This window comes from Saimiri boliviensis, chromosome 6, assembly GCF_048565385.1.
Source record: "Saimiri boliviensis isolate mSaiBol1 chromosome 6, mSaiBol1.pri, whole genome shotgun sequence".
In the NCBI taxonomy this organism is placed as follows: domain Eukaryota; kingdom Metazoa; phylum Chordata; class Mammalia; order Primates; family Cebidae; genus Saimiri; species Saimiri boliviensis.
In genome coordinates this window covers 89,328,930-89,344,514 of record NC_133454.1, presented here as the reverse complement: position 1 = coordinate 89,344,514, position 15,585 = coordinate 89,328,930, and the positions used below count along the sequence as shown (strand labels likewise).

The window sequence follows — 15,585 nt, the reverse complement described above, 5'->3', positions numbered from 1 at the left end:
CAAGGGATGGTTTCAGGCAGGGGCAGAGGGGATCTGATGTATATGTTAAGATTATCATGGCTGCTGGGTGGAGAACGTACCGCATGAAGGCCCTGGTGGGTACAGTAAGCCTGGAAGGCCGCAGTGGGAGAGCTCAGATGAGAGAGGATGGCAGCCTAGATCCCTAGACCACAGTAAATGAGAGAGAAGGAGAGGGAGGCAGGTGGAGAGAGGGAGAAAGAGAAGCAGAGAGACAGGGAGAAACATAGACAGACAGAGGCTGAGAGATTTGAAACTGTTTGGGGGGAGTTTGCCAACTAGAAGGAAAAGGGGAAGAAAAACTATTCAGTCAATCTTCTTAATTTTCTTACGATAACATTAATTAACTAAAATATAGCAAACATCTCCTACTGTACACGCCCAGTTCTGTGCAAAGCCTGGGAATGCTGAGAAAAACACAATTTTTTTCTGCTTCCTTCCTCTCAGTCTGAGGGAGACCATACCTAGGAGCTGATGGTTCCAAAGGCAAGTTAAGGGCTACCAGAGAGCAAGGCATGGTTATGGAGAGACCCTGGATAGATGAGAGGCCCCAGAGGATCCCACCTGGGGTTGAGGGAGGAGGAACGTGGAAGGCAGGGCTATCGCCAGCCATGGACTATGAGTTGGGACTCCCTGGGTAAAGTAAAAGAAGCCAGGAAGCTATTCCTGATTTTTCTCGGTGCTGGATCTATAGACTAGTCAACAGCGGCCTACCCTCCCTGTTTAGAGATGGGGCAGCCTGGTGTCTCTGATCCAACACTGGCTTTAGAGCCAGACAGCCCTGGATTAGAATTCAAGCTCTGCCACACACTGCCCATGTAACCCTGAGCAAGCCACATCAGCTCACTGAGCCAGGAATCCTTGTTTGTGCAATGTGGATAATTCCTGTTGTGGTAGGTCCTCCAGGAGGTTAGCGCTACTATGTAGAGTAGCTAGGAGAATACCTAGAACATAGCAGGTGCTCGGTGAATGAAAGTTGTTGTTTTTGACAATGAGACTCAGATGGGAACCACAGATCTCAAACTGCCAAGAGTCCTATGGTGGAATTTAAGCAGCCTCCCAAGGAGCCTCTGTTTCTGGTGTATCCAGAGCTCTCATGAGTTGCCACCACACTGACAATGGGAAAATAAACCTATTCTCCCCACAAAACTCTTCCATAAGTTGGAGGGGCCCTGGAGGTCCACCGTCATCTCCCCACATAGTGCTCGGTCAGCTTCTTGTTAGCTGTAGGGCACCCAAAGTGGTTCTGCACTCACCTTCTAGTGTCCCCTTTGCACCCTATGGGAGGTGACATGACAGACTCCCACCCAGACTACAATGCCCTGTGGTTCTGTGTGCATCTTCTCTAGGGCTTCAACTACTGCATACTCATAGGCTGCCCATAAGCAATGTCCAGGCAACTCAAATAAGCGGCCAGGGAGAATATTTTTCAAGCCCTATTTTGCCAAATAGAGAAACCGTACATTTGTGAGTCTACCTCTCCAAACCGCAGGGTCAGCTAAAGAAAGAGGTGGCAGCAGAAATGCTCAAGTTGGAGGTTTGAGCCCACTGAGCCATGCAGCCACCTCATTTCCCTCCGTCCCCATTTTAATCTCCTCCACACAATCCTGCAGCATCCCTCAAAATGTCAGGGACTCTCTTCAGATCTCATTTCAGGCAATTTTACAGTACTGAGCACCACAGATTAATGAGGGAGATAAATCAAAGAGCACAGTGGAGGAGCGAAAACAACAGGGCTGCAGCTGAAACACACAAGGCCAGCCTCTTCTTCCTGCCCTACTGAGATGCAAAACAGCCACAGGGGTCTGTGGCAGCGGCTGCTCCTGGAGAAGGCAATGGAAAGGACCCTGAAGGTCAACTGGTGTGATCAACATGACAAGGGCAACTCTGAAGCCTCTGCTGCAGGGGTGGGGGGTGGTTCTGGCAATAAAACGGCTAAATGTACTTAAGAGAAAAATATTATACCCACAGCTTCAAGCATCCCTAAGATCCTCTTAAGAAAAGCATAGAATTCCCTCAGCAAAATAGCAGAGCTCAGTCTGAGCCTGAGCCACACTCTCAGACTTTTCTTTTTGCTGAGCTTCCCAGATGGGGAAAATGATACCTGGAAGGGGGACTATCTTAAAGGTCAGCAATTCAGATGCAGTGGTCTTTGCAACCACCTCAGTTGGCAGTGGGCACTCAAAGACACTCACCAATTACTCACCTAGCTCTAAATAAGCTTCACTTTTTGGAAGGGTAACAACTGACCCTTTAAACAAAGAGGGAGGCAAGCACAATGATGAAAAGCAAAGTTTTGTGGCCAGAGAGATCTTAATTTTGCCCCTTACAGCACTGTGGCTTTGGGGAAGAAATGTCACCTTTGTGAGCCTATTTTTCCTTATTTGTGAACCTGTCCTTTTTTTGTGTAACTTACAACTCACTCCAAGTGCTGTTTTGTCCTCTGGCACTCTGGGGTACTGTGCAAAGCCTGTCAACTGCATGAAAAATCACAGCATAGGAAAGTCCCTCCAAATGACCCAACACTGCCCATTCTCCAGGCTGACCACCGCCCTGCTCAGGACCCACTGTTAGTGCCGATTTAGGGAACAACATACATCCAAGTCTGATTAAATCCTGAGTCAAAGCACCCAATAAAATAAACACAATTCAGTTACTTGGAATTTTGTTATCTCAATGAAAATAAGACTACAATTTCATGAGCATCATCTCTGAACATAATTTTCATGAAGCTCCAATTAGAACAAACTCTACTGTATAATAGATTTTCTCCAAAGCATCAGAGAAGTCTAAGACCCCACCACTCTCCACCGCAGCTGTCCTCTTTGCACTTCTCCTTGGGAAGATTTCATTCTGGTTCTTTAGGCCTGAACATTCTTCTGTACCTGCCATCAGCAGCAACAGCTATCCACTTCTCTCGAACACCTCGAAGTGCATCACAGCTTAGCCTACGCTTAGCTTTGAAGTACAGCAAAGATGGATACCTTAAGGCCCTCTCCTCTCTGAAAGAGGTCTGCTGCCCGCAGAAAAGGGGGCCTTTCGGCATGCCAGCTAAAAGAAGCCACTCAGCCTGCTGGAGTTGTACACATGAAGGGCCACCTTGGGCAAGAACCCCATTCCTAACTGAAACACCATCACATGAGACACATGTCATCATCACCACCGGAGACAAAGAGTTCACAGAGTCCCTGCCCTGCATGGATGAGCTATACCCATGAGTCATTCTGTTAATTCTGCCCTTCAAGTAATAAACAAGAACAATGACTCACAGAGACTTGAGGACCTTAATTAGCCAGGCTGACCACACAGATGAACAAATGGAGGTGCAGACAGGGGAAGCATCTTGCCCAAGGTAATCCACTGGTGGCACAGCCAGGTATAGGACAAGATCTTTTGGTTCCTAGTGCACTCCTTCCCTTATTGCCTGGATTGCATTCATAATCATCACCAAGTAAGTGCTTTCATCAGAGCTACTTGGAGTTTATGCTTTCCAAACCCTCATAGCGATGACCTTGCTCCTGAAGGCTAGAGGACAGAGAGTAGTCACTGGGCTACTAACCTTCTCAATTTCTTCTTTGGCAAAGGGACAGGGCTGATGATTCTGAACAAACCCAACCTTGACATTGAGAGCTTCTATTTGGTGTGAACTGGCTGAGGAGAGGCAGTCTTGGGAAAATACATTTACGTAAAACGTAACCTTGGATAGAAACACTGGTTCAGTACAACTCTGGGCTGTCACAGCTGTCCAGCATGATAAATACAAAGGTTATAGTGAAACCAGCGACCCTTCTTTACAGGCCCCTGTAAGTGCCTCATATTCTAGGCTTATTTCAATCAGATTTTACATTTCAGTAACAGAAATCATGGGTAAGCTGACCTTTCAACATGACAAAAGATACTTGGGGAAGCCAAACAGAAACCCCAAATGGATGATGAGATAAGCAGGACTATTGGACACTTGGGTGATGTTTCTAAAGGATCTTTCACATCATCATGGGCAGGAAAAGGAAATTTTCTGCATTTCATTAGGATAATAGCAAGTTCCCAGTATAGGACCACATGTAGTCCCCCAGGGATGCTTCTGGTCCTCTCTGCACCCAAGGCACATGGCAAAAGTCTACAGCACTTGGCATATCACGTTACAATGGCTTATTTAGGTTTCTCTCCCTCTACTTGATTGTAAGCTTCTTGAGCACAGGGACTACAACCCACTCATCTTTGGATCCCAAGAGCCCGGTGTATAGCAGGTACTCAGTAAATTCTAAACAATCACCAGCATTTTCTATGAGCTGTTACATATCAAAACATGGTCCAAATACTTCACTGAAATACAACTGACTCATAGCATTGTATAAGATTCCTTAATGAACTCAACAATTACGTTCCTTCATCTACTAAGAAGACAATTATACCTGCTGACGCTTCCCCACTCAGAGGAGCTACCAGAGCCCGTGTGGTCAGACTGGGTGGCATAATGCCTGGCATCTGACAGGCATGCAGTAAATACATGAGGAACTGCATGATACGGAGTTGGTTAAATAACGGGGGCGAGGGAGAACATCAAGCACAGGCAGTCACTTGCATGTGATAAAAGAATGAGTCATTAATACAGTTCACTACATATTTTCTGTTTTCCTTGCAGGCACATGGTAGAACTGTACTTCCCTTTACCTCTGAATTTAAGTGTAGCCATGTGACTTCCTTTGGCCAATAATGAGGAAAAGTTACATGAATCATTTCCAGACAGAAGCTTTAAGAAACTGTGTGGGGCCGGGCGCGGTGGCTCAAGCCTGTAATCCCAGCACTTTGGGAGGCCGAGGCGGGTGGATCACGAGGTCAAGAGATCGAGACCATCCTGGTCAACATGGTGAAACCCCATCTCTACTAAAAAAAAAAAATACAAAAAAATTAGCTGGGCATGGTGGCATGTGTCTGTAATCCCAACTACTCAGGAGGCTGAGGCAGGAGAATTGCCTGAACCCAGGAGGCGGAGGTTGTGGTGAGCTGAGATAGCGCCATTGCACTCCAGCCTGGGTAACAAGAGCGAAACTCCGTCTCAAAAAAAAAAAAAAAAAGAAACTGTGTGTGGTTCATCATGCCCTCTTTCTCTTGCAGTGTTGCAGTGAAGACTGTCAATGCTCTAAATTCTAGTTTCTCTGATACTCTGGATCCCAGAGTGAGAATGATGTACAACCATAGCCTCCCACTGACCTGTAATAGGCAAACAATGAGGATGGGTTCTTTGAGGATTGTTTGTTATACAGCATAACCTACGCTATCCTGACTTATACAAAAACATTCACAGGTACCTAGATTAAAGCACATGAAGTTATTTTCTGTTGCAGGGAACAGATATATTCAGATTCTGACTTGGGGTTGGAGCCTATGCTTTGGGTGACCAAGAGAGTTGGCATAGAGAAAGGTTTCCCATCTTGGCCTTTCTCTTTGGCCTATCATTCTTGCTTTCATATTGCTAGATGTCTTTTCATCCACACTTTGAACAATGATTAAGTTTCAAAAGATACATTTAAGCAACTGTTGAACAATTATCACTTATAGAAAATGTACTTCAGGCTGGGTATGGTGGCTCATGCCTGTAATCTCAGCACTTTGGGAGGCTGAGTGGGTTCATCACCTGAGGTCAGGAGTTTTGAGACCAGCCTGGCCAACATGGTGAAACCCTGTCTCTGTTTTCTTTTTCTTTTTTTTTTTTTTCTGAGACGGAGTTTCGCCCTTGTTACCCAGGCTGGAGTGCAATGGCGCGATCTCGGCTCACCACAACTTCCGCCTCCTGGGTTCAGGCAATTCTCCTGCCTCAGCCTCCTGAGTAGCTGGGATTACAGGCATGTGCCACCATGCCCAGCTAATTTTTTGTATTTTTAGTAGAGACGGGGTTTCACCATGTTGACTAGGATGGTCTCCATCTCTTGACCTCATGATCCAGCCGCTTCGGCCTCCCAAAGTGCTGGGATGACAGGCTTGAGCCACTGCGCCCGGCCGAAACCCTGTCTCTACTAAAAAAAAAAAAAAAAAACAACAAAAATTAGCTGGGCATGGTGGTGTGCACCTGTAATCCCAGCTACTTGGGAGGCTGAGGCAGGATAACTGCTTGAACCTGGGAGGCAGAGGTTACAGTGAGCCGAGATCGTGCTGTTGTACTCTAGCCTGGGCAACAGAGTGAGACTCCATCTCGGAAAAAAAAAGAAAAGAAAAAAGAAAATGTACTTCAGAGGCATGATTATACTCTCCAAACCTCAGGTGTACTTTTACTACAGTGTATAAAAGTTATGGAATAAAGTTATGAAGTTGGGCAACATTAGGGAATGGGAGAGTCTCGTGAGGCCACCATATGGCTCTTTCCTTTTACTGCATGCACAAGAATGACGGTCTGCAGACTATTCTTTCTCCTCTCTTTACAACCCCCTTGTAGAATTCCTTTGTGGCTTAGGTACAGATGGTTTACTTCCTGTCAGCACCACCCACTGTTCAGCACTCGTGGCTCCAGCCACTGGTCCCACAAGCAGCAGCTCTTCTTAAGAAGGCAGGCAGTGGCACCAGCAGAAAAGAGGCTCTTGGGAAAGGCCAATTATTACCCTGCTACTGAGGAAATAGACATTTGCCTTGAAGGCTCCTTTTATGAGTTTTAAAATGAAAGTGACTTTCGCTCTCTTACTTTGTTTCTGGTTATTATACACAGCTAGGAGAAGAGGAAAGAGGATAGAAAGAAACCAGTAATGATCATTCATGTTGACCACTGTGCTAGAAGCATCTTCTTATCCCAAGACAGTAAGTATAATTCTTGAATGCAGGACTGAAAAATGCTCAGGGGCACTAATGGCATAACATAAAGTTTTAAGGCATTCAAAAGGAAAAGGCAAGGAAAATGAGAAAGGAGGAGGGGGGAAGGGCCAGGAGTGAGAGGTAAAGAATGACAGAGTGAGTGAGAGAGAAAGATCAATCAACTGACTGACCCTAGCAAGAAAAGATGAAGACAAAATAACATGAGAGAAGTCAGGAAGGAAGGAGGGAAAATCAAGGACAAGTTCATTTGTACTTGGGCCAGTAGGAAGCTCAATCACGAATTACTCACAAAATGCAACTGTGTGGGACCTTACGTTTCATAAATCTGTGATCTCTATTTTTCCCTTTATTTTGCACCTCATATTCAAACTTACATTTCCCAATGGTCCTAAATGCTATACTCCTTTAATTTGTAATTGTTCTTTTATTATATGAGTCATTATATACTGTTATGGAAACAAGAGGGGTTAATTATGAGCTAATTAATTAAATGTAAAGAAAAGTGAGTTGCAAAGAGGTAGAGCCTAGACTGCCCTAAGTAGCTTGCAGAACCTAAGAATCAGAGTATTTGTTTTGGAGGCTGGGCACAGTGGCTCACACCTGTAATCCTAGCACTTTGGGAGGCTGAGGCAGAAAAATCATTTGAGCCAGGGCAGAGGTTGCAGTCAGCCAAGATAATGCCATTGCACTCCAGCCTGGATGATCAAAGTGAAACACTGTCTCAAAAAATAAAGTAAAAATAGAATATTTATCTTAGGTGCTTCACAAAACACTTTCACCACTCTCATTCACCTCATTTGATCCTCACAACAGTCCTGTGAGACAGGTATGAATCCTGCCCTCATTTCAGAGACAAAAACCTAAACTCAGGGGAGTTAAGTGACATGGAGAGTGAAGACTGGAATTGGGGCATGTTTATAGCAAAACTCACATCTTTTCTTTATAGCTGCCTTGGGCATATAACTGTGATGGTTTACATCAGTGCTGTCCAGATGAGTTTTCTATAATGTGGGAAATATTCTATGTCTAGTAGAGCACTGGCCACATGGGACTTTTGAGTACTGGAAATGAGGCTAGTGTGATTAAGAAACCAAACTTTTAGTTAATTTTCATTAATTTTAAATAGTGGTGGCCATTATAGTAGGCAGCACAGATCTAGATTCTCTCACTTCTACCAAAATAAGGCTCAAATACTGGCAGCTAGAGATTGTATGAAGTGGGATTGGTTGTCAAAGACAAGAGATCACCTTTGCTTTACTTGATGACAGTGGGAATACTAGGAACTGACAGTACATAACACGTAGAGAGGGGAGGTGGTGGGAGGAGGGGAGAGGCATTTTGGGGGAGGCCTTCTTAAACCATGGTCCCAGCCTCTGGAGGCCCTACAGATTCCCAAGCTCTGAGTAGAGAACCTCCAGCAATTCCTTGAGGGTCATATAGTGGTTAGCCAAGACCAGGAGAGAAAATGTTTTGAATGACTGCAGGATCTCTGCAGATCTGGTGACCTTGGAATTCCTAGCTCACTAAACAGAAGCATCACCCCTGACCTGCGATCTTGAGATTGTAGACTCCTCCCTCAACTAACAACACAAAAATTGCAGTAAGTTGGAATTCACAAACAGGCATCCTTCTTCTAAACTTGCAAGAAGGCCAAGGAGGCAACTAGCCCAGCTTTGTATAAGAGAGGACCTTTTCTGGGGCCAGGCGTGGTGGTTCACACCTGTAATCCCAGCACTTTGGGAGGCCGAGGTGGGCAGATCACCTGAGGTCAGGAGTTCAAGATCAGCTTTGTCAACATGGTGAAACCCCGTCTATACTACAAAATACAAAAATTAGCTGGGCGTGGTGGCACGTGCCTATAATCCCAGCTACTGGGAGGCTAAGGCAGGAGACTTGCTTCAACCTGGGAGGTGGAAGTTGCAGTGAGCCGAGATTGTGCCATTGAGCTCCAGCCTGGGTGACAGCGGAAGACTCTGTCTCCAAAAAAAAAAAAAGGACCTTTTCCTTGAAGTCTGATGAGGAAAGGGTGAAAGGGTGAGGGCAAACCCATGGTCTATGGGCAACAGGTTTGGCGGGAGACAAGTAAGTCAAGGGATATTCCCTTTTTCCTTTTTTTTAATTTTTATTTATTTATTTATTTATTTTTTAGACGGAGTTTCGCTCTTGTTACCCAGGCTGGAGTGCAATGGCGCCATCTCGGCTCACCGCAACCTCCGCCTCCTGAGTTCAGGCAATTCTCCTGCCTCAGCCTCCTGAGTAGCTGGGATTACAGGCACGCGCCACCATGCCCAGCTAATGTTTTGTATTTTTAGTAGAGACGGGGTTTCACCATGTTGACCAGGATGGTCTCAATCTCTTGACCTCGTGATCCACTCGCCTCGGCCTCCCAACCCTTTTTCCTCTTAATGCAAATCATTTTGCATTTTCCCTGAAGGATAGAGTTCACCTTTCCAGCCATTTGGGTATTGCTTGTATTTTCAGTGACTATGGGCTCATTTAAAGACACAATACCATGGGAAGGGCTCAAAATTAGGGAATCTCTACAAATCTTTTAGGGAGAGCTCCCTAAAAGCAGGAGTATGTTAGGTGATTGGAGGATTTGTGGGGTGGTCAGACATGCCTCGGTTTGAACACCAGCTTGGACACTCATTAGGTGTGTAATTCTGGGCAAGTTTGCCCACCCTGAGCACCACTGCTTCAAATCTATGAAACCAGGATAATATCTCTTCTCAAAGGGTCAGGCGTACGTAAGATAGTATTTCTAAGGTGCTTGACACAGCTCCTGGCATATATATGGCCACCCATCAGGAAATGGCAACTCTTACTGGTTTTACTATCTTCTGATATAAGCTTATATTAGTTTTCTATTGCTGACATAAGTTCATGTCAGTTTTCTATTGCCATAATGAGTTAATATAAACTTAGTAGCTAAAAGCAACAAAAATTGATTAGCTCACAGTTCTGTGAGTCAGAAGCTGACATGGGTCTCACAGGCTAAAATCATGGGTATGTGCAGGGCTATATTCATGTGTGGAGGCTCCAGGAACATTTGTTCCTGTGGCTGTTCCCCTACACAGAGGCCACCTGCACTCTTGGGCTGTAGCCTTCTTCCTCCATCTTCAAAGCTGGCAAAGGCAGGTCGAGTCCTTCTCACATCACATCACTCTGATCTCTTCCTCTTTTGGCCTCCTTCTTCCACTTTTGAGGATCTTATGATTTTGTTGATCCACCTGAATCAGCCAGAGTCACCTCCCTATCTAACTGTCAGCTGACTGGCAACCTTAATTCCCCTTGCTAGGTATCTTAACATATCCACAGGTTCTGGAGTTTAGAACGTGGTCATCTTTGGGAATGATGATTATACCTACTGCAGGCCTGAATGAAGTGTGAGGGGAGCAGTCTCTTCCCATTTGTGCTCCTTCCCTTATGTGGCTCCCAGTAGGGACTATGCCTCAGAAATAACTGGCTTGGGGACCTACCACCTGGTAAGGGCACCAATTGCATCTGCTAGCTGGGGAACTCCAGCCTGGATTACACTCTCTCCTCCAGGTCAGACCTGAATCTATGAATACACTGCTTGGTGCCTAGAGGGCTGCTTTGTTCCATATGAATCACAAAGCCAAGCAGTGCCCTGGGCTCTTGGAGTTCTTGTGACACTCCCAGCAAGGAAGGAGGGCTCCGTCTGGCAGGCTGCTCAAATACCAGGTTGCATAGTAACATTCTCACACCATGAGACACTCCTTGAGAGAGGCCTCCCAATTCAAGCTGAAACTGGGACGCCTCTGAGTGCCAAGGCACTGGATGCAGCCTGAGAAGTCTGTACAGTGACTCTGAATCCTTCACTGAAACAGCAGTCGCAATACTTAAAACATTCATAATTTGGAGGGTAATGAAAAACATAACAAGAAGGAAAAGAAGAAACAGTCTCTCCTTTCTGCTTGGTTTCCTGGCACAAAGGTTGAGGGTGATTTTCATTTCGTTCACGTCTCAGGCTGACTCTTTATCACACAGCATTTGTTTTTTGTCTATAGAAGGTTTGAAGTAATTTGGCCTTATTGCCTAAATTAATAAAAAGCACTGAAGTTCAGTATGTTCTAACAGCTTAGAAGAAAGTTACCAAGTAGTTCCAAAGCCCTCCACCTGATCTAATGTCACGCCAAGCCTGATTTCTGTCCCCCTTTTGTTCTCAATGTCATTTATGTGACCTTGGGATGACACTGGAGAGGAGCACATCACTGATTCAGGCTGCTGTATGCTAAAACGCAGGCGGGTAATGGAAAGGATGAGGACAGTGGGGCTTTGCAGTCACCAAGAAAGGGACTCAGGCCGGGCGCGGTGGCTCAAGCCTGTAATCCCAGCACTTTGGGAGGCCGAGGCGGGTGGATCACGAGGTCAAGAGATCGAGACCATCCTGGTCAACATGGTGAAACCCCGTCTCTACTAAAAATACTAAAAATTAGCTGGGCATGGTGGCGCGTGCCTGTAATCCCAGCTACTCAGGAGGCTGAGGCAGAAGAATTGCCTGAACCCAGGAGGCGGAGGTTGCGGTGAGCCGAGATCGCGCCATTGCACTCCAGCCTGGGTAACAAGAGCGAAACTCCATCTAAAAAAAAAAAAAAAAAAAAAAAAAGAAAAGGACTCAGAAGTGGAAACTTTCCCAGAGCTGAGGTTTATGCTTTCAAATCTCTCCCCTTGCTGGAGTTCAGGAACTTTTGATGGGTTCTGAGGACAGCAGTGCATGTAGGAACTGGTGGGAGCTGAAGGAGCCACTTGACTGTCTGTTAGCCCAGTGTCTTGGCCCTCCTTGCCACATTTCTTCTTCTTCCCTGTCTGCCAGTTTGGAGACCTCCATGCCAAAGCTCCCTTTTTCTGTCTGTTATCTGGGGCCTACAATGTGCAATAAGCCACTCCATTTGTCCCTTTTGATCTCTCTTCTCAGCCAGCTGGCTCTAGTCTGCTGGAAGTAGACACTGATCACTATCAGGAAAAACCTGGAGCCCAGGGGTGGCAACCCTAAAGAGTGACAAGAGATCAAGGGCACACTTTACTATCTTCATTTATTATTTCTTAGAAGCTGGCTGGTAACATACCAGACTCACAAACTGACACGGTCTCTATCTCCCAGGCTCTGAAGGCATACGTTCCTATCGGTTACTTTTAATAACCCTGAAGATACCCCAGCCACATTCTGTTGCAAACAGGCAAGGTCTGTGTGGTAGGCCAGCGTCCCTTAAGGTCTTTCCCGAGAAGAGCTGTTCTGCCCAGCTGCACGGCTGTAGTTACTAATTTTCTTATTCACACAGTGATCTGCCTTTCTTTCGTTTGCTGAGATCTCATCAGGTCTAATCTCTCAGCACTTTTCCTCTTTCCTCTGTAGAACTCATGTGGTCTATTACTTATGTATGAATCCAAAAAGGACGGGACTATCTTTTTATACGAACTTCCTGGAAAAACCTTACTTCTGAGACCTTCAATTTTCAGGTTTAAAGGAAAGAATTCTGGTCAGTTATCTAATTTAAGTTGTTTACAGAACGTATTTCCAATTACAGGGACAAGAACCATATTACCCAAACTGCAGCCGCTTGTACACTACCTTTGTTTTCTAACATAACTACATACCATCTGTGATATTCTTCTTTGATATTTCACATTAAATTGTCTCAAGTCTACACTATGCTTACCTTAGATAGTATTTACAAAATCATAGGTTTGATGTGCTAGTTTTAAGTTTTTAAAAAATGTTAAAATGTAATCATTAAAAGGGAATATTTTCCTGTCTGTCATCTAAAATTATCTCCGACACCACTCATGATAGTCTCGCATTTTGGGAAACACTCATTTAGAATCTAAGTTTTATAACATAAAACTAGGTTTGAGATTTACATGAAGAATTTTATAGAAAAAAATGTACTACTATTTCAACTTAGCCAAAGATGAAGTATGACTATGGTCAGTTCGTTCACAATGACTTTGGAAATTAAAAAAATTTAGCATATTCTAGAATAATGGAAAATATGTAAAATAAGAATAAATTTGTAGTTGTTATCAAATCCTATGTCTTCAAAAAGCCATCTGAGTTCTTTCTTTTTCTTTTTTTTTTTTTTGAGACGGAGTTTCACTCTTGTTACCCAGGCTGGAGTGCAATGGCACGATCTCGGCTCACCGCAACCTCCACCTCCTGGGTTCAAGCAATTCTCCTGCCTCAGCCTCCTGAGTAGCTGGGATTACAGGCACACGCCACCATGCCCAGCTAATTTTTTGTATTTTTAGTAGAGACGGGGTTTCACTATGTTGACCAGGATGGTCTTGACCTCGTGATCCACCCGCCTCGGCCTCCCAAAGTGCTGGGATTACAGGCTTGAGCCACCGCGCCCGGCCTCCTGAGTTCTTTCTTTTAAACTCTGTCAGTTATCCGTTCAGTTTCTTTTTTGGTTTGAGACAGTGTCTCACTCTGTCACCCAAGCTGGAATGCAATGGCACGATCTCAGCTCATTGCAAGCTCCACCTCTAGGGTTCAAACAATTCTCCTGCCTCAGCCTCCTGAGTAGCTGGGATTACAGGTGTGCATCACCACGCCTGGCTAATTTTGTATTTTTAGCAGAGATGGGGTTTCGCCATGTTGGCCAGGCTAGTCTTGAACTCCTGATCTCAGGTGATCCACCTGCCTCAGCTTTCTAAAGTGCTGGGATTACAGGCATGAGTCGCTATGCCTGGCCCCATTCAGTTTTAAATAAATGATCATATCAGAGCATTCCAGTTTGGAGAGAACCAAAGAACACTGTTGTCCATTTGGTTTAACCATACAGGCTGAACTAAAACAACCGAACAAATGCTATCTATTTTGCAATCCTACCCTCAAATCCTACATCTCCAGAAGCAGAAACAAGCTCAGCTGTGATCTATAGTAATTCCATTAATCCTACAATGAAGCATTAAATTAAACTGCCTAGCACAGATTCTTCTGCTACAAGGGAAAATGTATCTTGTAAGGTCTGTATTTTATGCAGATAGACTTACTAAACAACACCATGTTTACAGAAGGATACAAATGAGCAGAATAATTTGGCAAATTGTGAAATCTCCAGTGGGGGTGTCGCAGTAACTGATTTTTTTTTTTCTGCTAATATTTACTATAAAGATTTTAGTTACAGAGAGTTTAGTTTCTCCTTGGAAAGAACAGTTCTCAGGCTGGGCACAGCAGCTCATGCCTGTAATCCCAGCTTCATGAAGCCGAGGCAAGGGGACCACCTGAATTCGAGAGTACGATACCAGCCTGGCCAACATGGTAAAACCCTGTATCTACTAAAAATTCAAATTTAGCTGGGCATGGTGGTGCACCCCTGCAATCACAGCTACTCGGGAGGCTGAAGCAGTAGAATTGCTTGAACCCAGGAGATGGAGGTTGCTTGAACCCAGGAGATGGAGGTTGCAGTGAACTGGGATTGTGCTACTGCACTCCAGCCTGGGTGACAGAGTGAGTCTGTCTTAAAAAAAAAAAAAAAAAAAAAAAAAAAAAGATAAAAGATAAAAGAAAAAAAGAAAAGAAAGAGCAAGCAATTCTCAAATGGTTCACATTTCTACGGATTTTTCAAACCCATACTTTTCTTTGTTAATTACAGGAAAAAAGCTGACTTGAACTAGAACCCTAGTAGAAGGCCTTTTGACATCCCTGATATAAATCACAAGCCTGGGCACTGGGGGGACTCTAAGGAGGACATATTCAAGTTAGTGGCAGAGACTGGGCTAGATCCCAAGTTCCTAACAACTCACTCCATGTTTCCCAGCCCTCCCTGAGAGAACACGAAGATTCTTCTTCAGCAAATTCCATTTCTGGGTGTGATTTTAGTATTTGTCTCTTTGGTGTGCTGCCCTATTTCTCTAAAGCCAGCTAAGTACAGAAGTCACTTAGCTCTTTGTCAAATGCGTGCCCTGGGGAACAGCAGGAAGCTGTTCTTGTGCTACTAGTTGGCTTTCCGACATAAAAGGTTTAGTATCCAAAAAGTCTACCGACATTTCCAACCACTCGCATCTAACTTCCATGCTACATTTCATCAACCCAGATGTGGAAAGAGGTCAAGTGTTCCAGCAAATCCTTGAACAGCCAGATCATGAAGGGTATTTGAAATCTGCACTGAAATCCAGAATTATTGCACAATAGAGCTGGAAGGGATCCTGGAGATCATATAATCTAAACCCCTCACTTCATAGGTTGCTCAGGGTTATAGAATCAGTTGGTGTCACAGCAAGGACTAGAACTAGAAATAGTCCTCTTTATCACAGTATTTTCTGAAGCTGTTTTCTTCTCAGACAGCAGTGGCAATGGTGCTTGATCAACCTCTATGATGTCAACTACTTAGCATGTGGTGTATAAACTCAACGTCCTTAAGCACTGCCTCCTATTACCATGGAACAGGAGGCTTTATGGTAAAGGCTGCTCAGCAAAGGCTAGGAGAGATCCCTTCTGCACACAGACCTTCTGTGCCACAGGGTACAATACCTAGAAAGCTGGCTAATGAGAGAAGAAGTAAAACACATCCCTAGGGCCCGCTGAACTGACAAAGACACAGCAGCAACAAGCAAAACAATAACAAAAACCACCCAAGCCTGAACTCTCTATGTTATTGCTGTCAGAAGCACCATCCTACACCGAAGCAGGACTCAAGAACCCTCAGCAGCTCTTTCCTACCTACTGTGCCTGCTCCTAACCCCAGGTACAGATTCCAGACCTCCCCTGATCTCTGTGGGTTAAAGAAGTCTCCATTCACT

At 44.8% G+C, this 15,585-nt stretch overlaps 1 protein-coding gene across 10 annotated transcripts in view; it reads right to left on the bottom strand.

Moving 5' to 3' along the window:
* NAV2 (neuron navigator 2) overlaps positions 1–15,585 on the bottom strand; it is a 768,220-nt gene that overhangs the window by 127,552 nt on the left and 625,083 nt on the right. The gene's annotated exons all lie outside the window — the stretch shown is intronic.